This window comes from Macrobrachium nipponense, chromosome 45 (genome assembly GCF_015104395.2).
Source record: "Macrobrachium nipponense isolate FS-2020 chromosome 45, ASM1510439v2, whole genome shotgun sequence".
In the NCBI taxonomy this organism is placed as follows: domain Eukaryota; kingdom Metazoa; phylum Arthropoda; class Malacostraca; order Decapoda; family Palaemonidae; genus Macrobrachium; species Macrobrachium nipponense.
Window position 1 is genome coordinate 42,150,289 of NC_061105.1, and position 12,600 is coordinate 42,162,888.

The 12,600-nt window shown below is 35.3% G+C and overlaps 1 long non-coding RNA gene across 1 annotated transcript; it reads left to right on the forward strand.

Annotated features, from left to right (window-relative positions):
- The first annotated feature begins 1,869 nt into the window (after positions 1-1,869).
- On the forward strand, positions 1,870-12,158 carry LOC135214144 (uncharacterized). Its single transcript, XR_010314293.1, has 3 exons — positions 1,870-1,997; positions 5,759-5,861; positions 12,097-12,158. It is a non-coding gene; the product is annotated as an uncharacterized LOC135214144 (long non-coding RNA).
- Positions 12,159-12,600: the final 442 nt, after the last annotated feature.

Genomic DNA, 12,600 nt, shown 5'->3' on the forward strand with positions numbered 1-12,600 from the left:
CAAGAAAAGCTGAACACATGATTATGCTTTATAAAACATATGTTCGTAGTCCACTTGAATATTGCAATATGATATGGTACCCACACTATCAAAAGGATATTGCACAAATAGAGAGTGTACAAAGGTCCTTTACAGCTAGATAGAAGAAGTTAAGGACCTAGGGACTATTGGGAAAGACTACAATTCTTAAATTATATAGTCTAGAAAGGAGAAGAGAACGCTACATGATAATTCAGGCATGGAAACAGATAGAAGGAATAGCAGAAAATATCATGGAACTAAAAATATCAGAAAGAGCAAGCAGAGGTAGATTAATATGCCCAAAACTATACCAGGAAAAATAAGGAAAGCACACAGGACATTAATCCACTACGCACCAGCATCGATAATGCAGCGTCTATTCAATGCGTTGCCAGCTCATCTGAGGATATCAAGAGGAGTGAGCGTAGATGTGTTTAAGAATAAGCTCGACAAATATCTAAACTGCATCCCAGACCATCCAAGATTGGAAGATGCAAAATATACCGGTTTTGGAAGAGATGTACTAGCAACTCTCTGGTAGACATTAGAGGTGCCTCACACTGAGGGACCTGGGGCAAACCCGAACAAGATGTAAGGTCTGTAAGGTAAGGTCTCTCTCTCTGGCGGGAAGGTTGGCTTTAATCTCCCTAATGAGTTTTTGAGGGGGGGTTATCTTACGCGACTTTCTTTTGCCCTAAGTTTAGAAGTCCCATTCTTCACTAGATATTTTATTATCTTTTTTTTTTTCTAAAACTATTTTTTCTCATTCATTCCCGTTTCCCTTTAATAAACATTCATTTCTGTACGTACTTTAGACTGTCATTACCCTTTTTTTCTTACGCAACTCCTTCTGTTTTTCCTTTCGTCTAAAGTGCAAGTGTGTTTAACGCAATATAGAGTTTCTTTGAATGGTGCAAATGGTAATGGGGGAAATAAATATATCTCCTCCAACAGGAGAAGACAATGCTTTTCTTATTGTATTGCATTTGGACGCTCAGTTGCTGTAACAAGGGAAGGAATGGAAAGAAGGCATTTTTCCAAAGAAGAGATGTTTTTTAGGGTATGAATGAAAGGAATATATTTCTTCACAGGGAACACTACTTAATGTTTGCTCTTCGGGTTTATCACTTTTTTTTTCACAATAAATTCGGTGCAAATGGAAGGTTGATATGGATTGTGCGTTAAACTGCAGGAAGAAAGTGTGTAGTTTGAAGAGTAGCCTCTCTCTCTCTCTCTCTCTCTCTCTCTCCTCTCTCTCTCTCGTCTCTCTCTCTCTCTCTCTCTTATATATATATATATATATATATATATATATATATATATATATATATATATATATATGTGTGTGTGTGTGTGTGTGTGTGTATGTGTGGTGTGTGTGTGTGTGTGGGGTGGGTGGGTGTGTACGTATGTATATATATACATGAATACGTTTAAATTTCATTGTAATATTGATAAATGAAAATGTCCATAAATCACTTAAAACTGCCACCTATATGTGGGTGATTAAGTAAGCTGTCATATGCAACATAGCTGGACAGCTATACACATATCAGTATAATCATGATTGAGAATGAATATTACCAGATAGAAACCCTTGATCCATATTCATACTTTATTCAGAAATGAATTTCCCTCCATTCACGCGAAATAGAGTAAATGTATTTTCATTTTCCGAGTCACGTATTTTCAATTTAAGACTTATGTATAATATATACAGCCACGTTTTTTCATCAGTTCATTTATCGCTTGAAAATGTCCAGTCTTTGAAGTGCATTGTTATGTAAAATGTATTTATATAACAGAAATTTGCTATTACTATGTTTATATTTATTTTCATTTTCAGGTTAAAGGGGCTTTCTGTGTCCTCTAAATGAGTCGTTGAATATCAACAAACCTACTTACAGCTCTGCAATGTATTTAGACGATGAAATATCCCGGAAGTATTTCCGGGGTCTTTGACCTCGTGCATAAAGGTGAGTAAAGTATGGCATCCTCTTCTTTTTTGTTAGGTTTGACATTTTAGAATCCGTCTTTTAATATCTTTAGAAATATATTTTATTAGCGTATTCTATCTCTTGAGAAACCAGTATCCGCCTAGGGTAGCGATATTTCAATCAAAGTTTCGCGTATAGAATTTTGAATTTTGCATTCTGAGTGCAGCATGATTTAGAATATGCTATTTTGATCACTATCTACTGTGCTCGCTGTGATTTAGAACATATCTAGTTCTGCACATGACATAGTTTGTACAATTGCTTGTTTGAGTTCACTCCTGGATAGGAACTCTCCGTCCTTTACTACATCATGATATAAAATATCGTCGATTTGATGAAAGTCGTATGATGAATATAAATCACCTCTTTTGAGTATTGTGTCATAGAAAGCTTTTCATATTTTGACGTCAAAATGTTTAAGAATATTGCGTCATTGCAGTAACAATATGATTAAGAAATTTTCAGCTTAATTCTTTAAGAAGTGTCCAAAACGGAAATTTTTTTTCAAGGAGACACCAAAAAGCAAAATATTTGAGTACAGGAATCTCTCTCTCTCTCTCTCTCTCTCTCTCTCTCTCTCTCTCTCTCTCTCTCTCTCTCTCTCTCTCATTGTTATGTAGTATCAAGGAATGAATTTTCAGTTGACACGAATAATCGCTTTTTCGTGAACCATTATTTACGATTATCTTGCAAAGGTAACGGAGAGGTGTCCCTGAAAAGCCAGGTGCCTCTCTCACCTGTTCATTGAGCAATGGATTAGTCATGTTCTATTTGGAACTGGAAACTTTACGCGGGAGTTTATAAAAGTGAAAGAGAAATTTTATGCGTTTTGCGGAACAACAATCAGGGGAACTGCACAGTAATAATAATAATAATAATAATAATAATAATAATAATAATAATAATAATAATAATAATAATAATAATAATAATAATAATAATAATAATAATAATAATAATAATAAACTCTTCATCTTTCCTCCAGTCTAAATTGCGAGTTTGGCTCCGAAATTCTCCTTGAGATTACGACAAAAAAATTTTCTCTGGCTGAAGCTGATTCTCCAAATTCTCTCTCTCTCTCTCTCTCTCTCGTCTCTCCTCTCTCTCTCTCTCTCTCATCTCCTCTCTCTCTCTCTCTCTTCTCTGCCGTAGAAATGTTCACTATCAAGTTATTCTGCTTGCTTCAGTATGCAAAGTTTTTACTAAATTTTCGACCAATATAAAAAATATGAGGTATCAACTTGTTAAGTATCTTTCAAATTGCAGAGTTTTCAACGAAATATTACACCTTGTTAGATTATTGTTACAATGATAAATTGACAAATACTCGTGGGAATATTGTGGTCATATTTTTGCCTTAATTCAAGTAAATAAAAATATGGAGTGAATGTCACAGCATTCTCGTATACCTTCATTTAGATCGGTTTGTTGTCGTGGAAAATGTAACCTACTGTATAATGAGCTACTGGTTAAAAACGCCTACTTAATATTTAGTAACTTTTAAAGAATTGAGTCGTATCTCTATCATGATAAAATTTCTTCGTTTGTCGTTTGCCAAAACATTTCAGAATTGGGTTATAATTTCCTCTTTGGAATTTTGAAATAAATGATTTCTCTAAAATGCAAACAACCAAACAATGAAAACAGCATACTGACACACGAGTGAAATCAGAACTTCAGTTAGGTTCCTCAGCTGAGGTAAAAACATCAGATCACTAGAAGTTGATTTACATTCTTAGAAATACCAAGAAAGAAACAGACCACAATCATTTTACAGACAGAAAATCAAATGTTAAGTGACAAGTTTTGTGAACCCATCCATTAAAGAATCCTGCCAAGCGAATATTGGAAACCTTTCGTTGCCATCTGCTGTCTTTGCCAAAGCAGAACGAAAGGGAAAGCAGAAGGCAGAGGCAATATAACATTATGTCTCTCAGCCATGTATTTCTTTACCTCTCCAGCTTGGAGAACTACAACCATTTCTCGCCTCAGAACCAGGGAATTTTCCTATTGAGAGAGAGAGAGAGAGAGAGAGAGAGAGAGGAGAGAGAGAGAAGAGAGAGAGAGAATAAAAAAAAAAAAGGAAATAAGGAATAGAATTCGTTCCCCAGCTCAAATTCCGTTCTGGTGAGTGCGTGTGATTTGCATCATTTGATTTGCCGTAAAGAGAATTGCACCTTTGTCGCAGCAAATGTGAAGGTTCAGTGTTATGCATTTGCATTCTCATCCATATATATACCAGGTAACGCATAGCGCTTATTGCCATAATTGCCTAACGAGAATCTCGGTGTTCATATCCATTCCGAGATCACAGCATAAAAATCCTAAACCAATGTTCTGTTCATTTAGCAGAATTTATATTGTGGCGTATGCAAATAAATGATTCGACCTTTTTAAATATATACGTATATATTCTCGTTTAAACCATAACTCACAACCACATAAATGAAATACATTACACACTACAAACTGAAGTCTGTTGGTATTCGAATGGGAACTGGCTTCTCATTATGTGACATTTCTGTCCCAAAACCCAAAATAGTCTGAAGAGATTTATGGTTTTGGTAATTAGGTGATGTATTTATCCAACTGACTACGAGAAGACGGCTGTGTTATAGGTTTCAGCGTTTACCTTGGCAGTAACTTTATTACAGGTACTGAATCCAATGTGTTTTTCACGCAAGTATACGGAAAATAAGTTTATCTTTTTAATCTTTATAGGTTAAATGCATTCAAAATATTTACGAGCATGTGCAGCCGTGCACAACCATATTATATATATATATATATATATATATATATATATATATATATATATATATATATATATATATATATATATATATATACATAACTTCTTGATTCCCTTGCAATTGTTTGGGTTATGCTTTTGTTTACCAAACCATGAATCCAATTGGGGAATAATGGAAAGAACTGTTGTTCCGTGGTGGGATTCAAACCAACGCACGGTGAGGGTGTCGTCAAAGATATTTAATACACAAATCAAAAGATCTTGAGGCTTCCATGTCTGTTCACTTGAACGAAGAAAAACTGAAAGTGCGTGATAATCATCTGAAAGGAAAATGCCATTTTCATTGCATCAGACAAATATTCCAAGATTTTTTTTCAACCGCGATACAAGAACACAAAGGCTTGACATTATGACTGAAGCTGACTTCTTTTGAACTTTTACTTAGAACATTGTTTTTGGGGAGGGCTTAGGCCTGTTTTTGGGGAGGGCTTAGGCCTAAGGAACGGCTAAAGTTTGGGGAAGCCTTTGATAACCCTGCAGGAGGGTCAGTGGGAATATACCGCGATAGACATGGAAGGTTATGTCACGGAAAAGTTTATAATGAGGTTTTAGATGAAGGAGAAATCGGGCGAAGGTTCTCTGGGGATTTGGAAAGAGATGTGTTCTGGGTGTAAGAACTATGCAGGACTATTAACATTTTTAAATGGTTCAACTCATGTTCAGTCCATGCATGTTGAGTCACTAACACCATTTTTCGGTGTTTTCAAAGAGTTTCGGGTTTTTCAAAAGATTTTCGTTTGAGTACCTGGCTTCAACAAGAGATTTTGCCATACATTACATGGCTGGCCTAAGATTTATCCTATTCATTCTTATTGAACTGAATTTGCTTTTAAATATTTCCTCATTTGATTTGCCTATGTGTAATAGGCAGCTTTATTATGGTTATAAGGGAGAATTTTATTCACGTCTTTATACGTCTTTCCAACAGAAAACACATTTGACTGATTTGACTGAGATGGAAATAATCCTACTCTTGGGATGACTGAAGAGGCGAAGGATTTCTCAAGGTTGAGCCTGTAAGGTTTTAGAAGGTAAGATTAAATACTCTTTTGTCAGTGTAAACATCAATATGTGATACAGTATATAATACATAATGCCAAATCTTTCGGGAACACATGGCGGAGATGATACAGTTACAATGTGCAGTGGGCTGTGTTTACAGTTATGTTGCCACTGAATAAAAGCAAATATTAATTTTGATAACTTAAAACGACCCACTCACCAAATTAATATTGCTATGTTTTCATAAATTTTGCATCTGAAGGTGACAGATGGTCCCTTCATCTTCATTACGTTTTACAACAGACACCGAAATTCAGTTTTGATGCTTTGCGCGTATTCTCTCAGTATTACAGCTTTGGAAGTTCTTTTCCTGGCTCGTCCATCCCTGTTATTCGAAGAGCAATTCGTAAATGCATTCAGAGCTTCGCCAAGATCCATTATCAAAAACAGTTCCGAGGGAAATTTTGTTGGTATTGTACCAGAATCCATTTATGGGTTTCTTGTGGATCTGTTTCATCATATATGTGTTTGTGCATATGAATAAATTTAGTAATATTTGTGAATATGCGGATGTGTATGTCAGAGAATGATGGGTGCTTTTGTGAAGGGAAGTGCTTTTATTAAGTAACTGTAATTTTTGAAATGTTAAATGTTAAAAAAATGAATCTTTCTGTTTTAGCTGGTTATAATGAAGTATCTTGCGTCATACGTTGTTTTTCTCTGCAAGGGATTATAACATCACAAAAAAGAATTCAGTTTTATGTTAAGATGTTCATTTTAAAAATATTGCGTAGTAAGCTCACACTAAAGTAAGTTGAATAAAGATTAAATCGACATAAACTCGGAAATCCCAAAAGTCTTCGAATACATAATCTCAGAAGAGCTTAGGTGGGTTTTCATCCTCCCGACATCTTGAAATCAGCTTATGAAATGGATGAAAGCCATTCAGGGCAAGAGGGTTATAGATCAATTTCCAGCGCGAAACGAAATTAAATTGCCAAAGGTATACATACGTGGAATTGAAAATATAATCCGTATTCCCTTTGGATTTGAAAAAAATGGATTAAGCGTGCGTGTATCATAGTTAATGAGAATTTTGTATATCTAAACAACGTTCATTATGCTGACATTAAGTAATGGCATTACGACAACAAAAAAACAAAACTAAGTGGCTGCATAATCCGGGGAAGAGTGAAAACAGGTCATCCATGAAGACGTGACCTATCTGTCTATAATCTATATCCTTAACTAAACACCGTCACATTTCCCCAGATATAAGTTTCATGGTGACCCACTTTTGAATTCAGGTTGAAGGAGAATTGGGAAAATTATTACATTAATGGTATGATTATCTCAGAGATTTATTCCATTCTTCAATATTGTCACACGTTAGGTCACTTCTCTGGTCAACTTAGGACTTCATGGTGTCCCTTTGTGCATAATCCATCAACCCCCCCTCTCTCCCTCTCTCTCTCTCTCTCTCTCTCTCTCTCCTCTCTCTCTCTCTCTCTCTCTCGCTGAGTTCATGTAGCTATTAATCCAGTAGCCTCATCATAAATATGACACAGACACACACATCTATTAGCAATAATCAACTGATTCAGTTGCAGTTTTGAAGATCGACATTTCATGTTATCTTATGTACAACGTTTATTCAGGAAATGGCTCTATGAATCTTTTTGTCCGCCATGATAATGACAAAGTGCAATCAGAAGTGCATTTGAAATGGACATCAGGAAAAGAGGAATGATCCGGGCGGCTAATGCTTATCATTCTGCTGATCTCCAGCTCAGAAATGAGCGGTGATGTTGTAAAGCTTTTCAATATTGAGGAACTTCCAGGAGTAAATACTCGAATCACATTCAACACAGTATATCATACATTAAGTTAGAACCGTGACTGATCGGTTTAATTATTTTGAGTGGTATGAAACTGAATTAGGGATTATTCCATCATCAGATTCGATATTTTTTGTAATCAAGTTTGTTTTCTGCTCGTGTCTTTCAGGAGATGAGATTTTTTTTGCTCGTGTTTTTCAGGAGATGAGATTTAGGTTTAATCAAAATCATAATGAAGTTATGAGACAGATATTTTTTGCCCTTTGTTTCATCCCGGGGATATTTCTCTCGGTGCTCATATTTGATGCGTCGAATTTTAAAGTTTGTGCTTTTATCATGTTTGTGATGCGTTCCAAAGTATATGATCAATGAATATAGACAAAAAGGAAATTAATGGTAATGGCGTGGCCATGGTAATTCTGTGTTAGAATCAAACCATCATGGTCCTTCTCTCTCTCTCTCTCTCTCTCTCTCTCTCTCTCTCTCTCTCTCTCTCTCTCTCTCTCTCTCTGCAAAGAAGGATCTCTTCAATATCTGGCCGAAATATTGCAGGGCCTTTTGTGGAGGTATAAACACTTCGTCTCCTCCTCCTCCTCCTCCTCCTCCTCTTCGGCTTCTCTCTCTCTCTCTCTCTCTCTCTCTCTCTCTCTCTCTCTCTCTCTCTCTCCTCTCTCTCTCTCTGAAGTGAAACGACAATTTCCCAGAGAAATGTGGAAGCTTTTGAAGCTTCCGAAGCCTCCACCTTCCTACTTTAGCTAAAAGCGAGGCTTTGACAAAGCTTCTCCTGCTTTACTGAAAAATGGAAGCAGTTCAATGTGAAGGAAGCGATTCATGCAGCCAATATTGTCTGACAAGAGGAGACAGGAGAGGAAAGGAAGAAAAAGGTTTAAAAGACGTTTTTGCACTGGATAAAGAAAACTCCTCAAAGTTAATCGGGCATTTAGGGAGAATCGCTCGTGGGCATATCAATATTTATTTATAAACGTAAACACGTACATATGAGATAATTGTTGTTTTCAGTTCATTGATTATTGAATTCGTATATTTATTGACCCATAAAATTTAATAAATAGATGTATATATATATATATATATATATATATATATCTATATATATATATATATATATATATATATATTCTATATATATATAATACACACAAATAAAAAGACCCTAAATCTTCTGAGATATTGTAGTGAACACCGTAAGATACAACTACCCTTTTTCCTTCAGAATATGCATCTGTATATCCTGATAGAGGGAGGGAAATTCAATGTAGATTTTCCAACGATTATGGTTTCTAGGTTGACCCACCCATCCTATTTCTAGAAACATCCACAACAGGACTCGAAAACCAGCGAGGTTCGCCCTCTGGTGCCTGACTTCGATAATGGATCCTTAACCTCATGAGAATCTGCGCAAGGAGCCGTTTCAAAGGCATATCCCGTCTACTACTACTACTACAAGTACCTCAGGCCAGGTCATTGAATTTAAAGGTAAGCGGGAGTCAGGGCGGCGGAGGACGTCACAAACCATTTGGTGGAATGATGCGTGAAATTGCATACGTTCAAAGGGCGCTTCGAACTGCAACAATATCCAGTGCTCTTGTCTGTATATTGTGCGTGCATGTACATAGACGCGTATGTATGAGTGTATTAGTGTATTGTATTCAACGCCGTAAATGTGTAGCTACACGACGAAGGATCAATAAAATCACAAGAAACAAAATAATAATAATAATAATAATAATAATAATAATAATAATAATAATAATAATAATAATAATAATAATAATTTGTAATCTTGTTACTTAACAGAGGTTTATAATCTGGTTTATTCGAAGTTCATTAGATTGAAGGAGAAGAGATGACGAAGGTTTGAGATATCAAGAGGTAAAGGTTAAAGACTACGAGATATGGGAGGCGTCGATATAAAGAAACGTTATCTATGAAGAGATTAAGGAGGTTTACCACACAAATACAAGTTAAAGACAGAGATTTTGGAGATTTGAGATACAAAGAAAGGTTAAATATGAAGAGATGCTGGAGTTGTGAGTTTCAAGAAAGGTTAAAGATTCTGAAAGGTCAGTAAAAGAAAGAGCGTCTTGAATTGAGACCCATGGAGAGACCCACCTGACCACCCCCAATTCTTTTGCATCCCTACCCCCGCCACTTACCACCCGATGTCAAATTATTAGCAATGTTTATCGATTAACATGTGTAGAACCTCTTGTCAATCACAATTCTCCTTAGGTTTAAGTAATTACCAAGATATAGTGAATTGCATATTAAACGTTGTTTTTGGTTTAATACTTGTGAGGTCACTTAGATTAGAAGTGACGACAATTCTATATAGATATATATATATATATCATATGATATATATATATATTATATATATATATATAATATGTATATATAATATATGATATATATATATACTTATTATATTATTTATATATATCTTATTATATATATATAAATATATAGATATATACAGAAACTATATCTATCTATATATATATATAATATATATATAATACATATGTATGTAAAACTACAATATATATATATATATATATATATATAAATATATTATATATATACATCAATATATAATATATATTTTATCTATATCATAATATATATATATATATATATATTAAATATTATATATATAATACTACATATTATATATATATATAATATATATATATATATTATATATTATTATATATTATATATATATATATATATGTATGTATGTATCTATGTAGTGCCATAGGACTACGACAAGGTAACTTCGAAGAACTTTTAATCCATTTATTGACTACTGATGACTTTACTCTCAGTCACACTTTTATAGGGAATCTAACCTTATTATATTTCTTCATCGTGACTTCACATGCGCAGTAAAAAAGGGAGAAAGGCAACATCCCGAACCATTTTTCATCAGAATTTGAGTCAGAAAAAACATCGGTGTTAAAAATAATGATGAATACAGATCGACTACTACCTAAAAACGCTGAACGTGAAGCGCCAGCTCCCTCAAGTCTTTATTATCCACGATAGTTCCAGGTAAAGGATGAAGATCAAAGTTTCTTTCTCCACAAGTAAAGAGTTTGATAATTATATGTCTTCCCTGGAAGCCGATGAATCTCATTCCAGGGAATATAGAGTTAAAGAACTTCCTTCCGGTCGTTATGGTAACGCCGAACCCGTCACAGACCTCCGACTTTTGGTATTTGTTAAAGAAAAAAGGAAATAGATTGATGCACATCATTGTATTATCTCCAGGATAGGAATGAAAACGTTATTTAATCGAAAAAGGGAATTTTTTATACGGAATGAGGGAGCGGATCTAAGTCACAATAGGCTTAATAGCCAGTTATCTTTCATTCCTTCATTATTTTGCCATTTAAGGGAACCGTATCCATTGAATTACCCGAGAGAGAGAGAGAGAGAGAGAGAGAGAGAGAGAGAGAGAGAGAGAGAGAGAGAGAGAGGCGGGTGTGGGGGGGGATGATATTGGATATTGCAGATTTTTATAAGCACTGAGCTCCTGTTTTAACTTAAATGTCTAATATATAAACCTCTTTATTACGTTATAAATAGACTTTGTTATATGATTGACAATAGTCATCTCCCCATGATGCTCACTCCAGATGAAAAGGAAGATGGCCCTCTGCGATTGCATTGTAATGACAAAGACTTTTAAGAGGAAAGAAAACCGTGAAGAATCGTCATACCTTTATGCCGGTAAAAGTATTCTGCGGAAGTCATCCGGGATTTCTGATAATATACTGATTAATACGGCAGCTCTACAATGGAAAATCTTATTTAGGAACATTGAGATTTAGACTGGCAAGTTTGACATGCATGAATAATTGCGTATGGCATTTTACTATCATCATTATGGCTTCCAGCCCGCCAGCCGCAAAGGGCCGCTGTGAAATCCGCCACTCATGTCTTTGCTGTGCATTATCTTCCACAAATCTCCGCTCGTCTCCTCGCCAGAATCTCATAGTTCTCTTCCAAGTAGGTCTGGGTCTTCCAACTCTTCTAGTGTCCACAGGAGCCCCGGATATTATGACATACCATCTTATAAGAGTGGTGCGGAGGTTATACCAAAGCTGTTTATCAACCTTGTAGCATTATCTTAACTGAATTAGTGCAGAAGGGCTTTCAATTGTTTTCTGTCATCCATCTGTTGGATAAATCATTTCAAATTCAGCATGTTCATGTAATTGTAATTTATGGTTTGATCATAATCCTTTGTCGTTGTGGCAATCTTCAAAATGTAAATTAGAGTAATAAGACTCATGCATTTTTTTTTATCATTTGAAGATACAACTTTATTCAGTCTTGAATGCATGGACCAACAAAATCCGAAAAAAAAATTCACGATCAATTCTTTTCTTTGCAGGTCAAACCATTTATAACCAAAAGCATGATCTTCGTGACGTTTCCTTTACAGTATCTATCAGGTATGTCCAATATCCATTTCCTTTTTTTTTTTTTTTTTTTTTTTTTTTTTTTAATTCATATTGAATTCCGTCCCATACTTCAGCTCTCAGTCACAGATATTGCCAAGCCAAGAACTGCGCCGCGAAAGAGGACCCATAAAGTCGTGAGAAATGATACCACGAACACAACGCTTCGGAAAGCGCTTTTTTTTTTTTTTTGTGGGAGGGAGGGGGGGATAGATAAAAGTGACGAATGTAGAGCGGGTTTGCGAAAGGGGATGAATAAAAGCTGCAGAACTGTGAAAGAAATGGTGGGGCGCTTTGAATAGAGAGATTCAAAAGCAAGATAAAGAAGCAGCGTTTGCGAGGAGGGATTCGATTCGGGGGAAGAGTTTAAAGGAATCAGTTGAAATCTGCGACGGACGACTTTTGACATAATTTATTGTTGATCTTCCATTTTATTT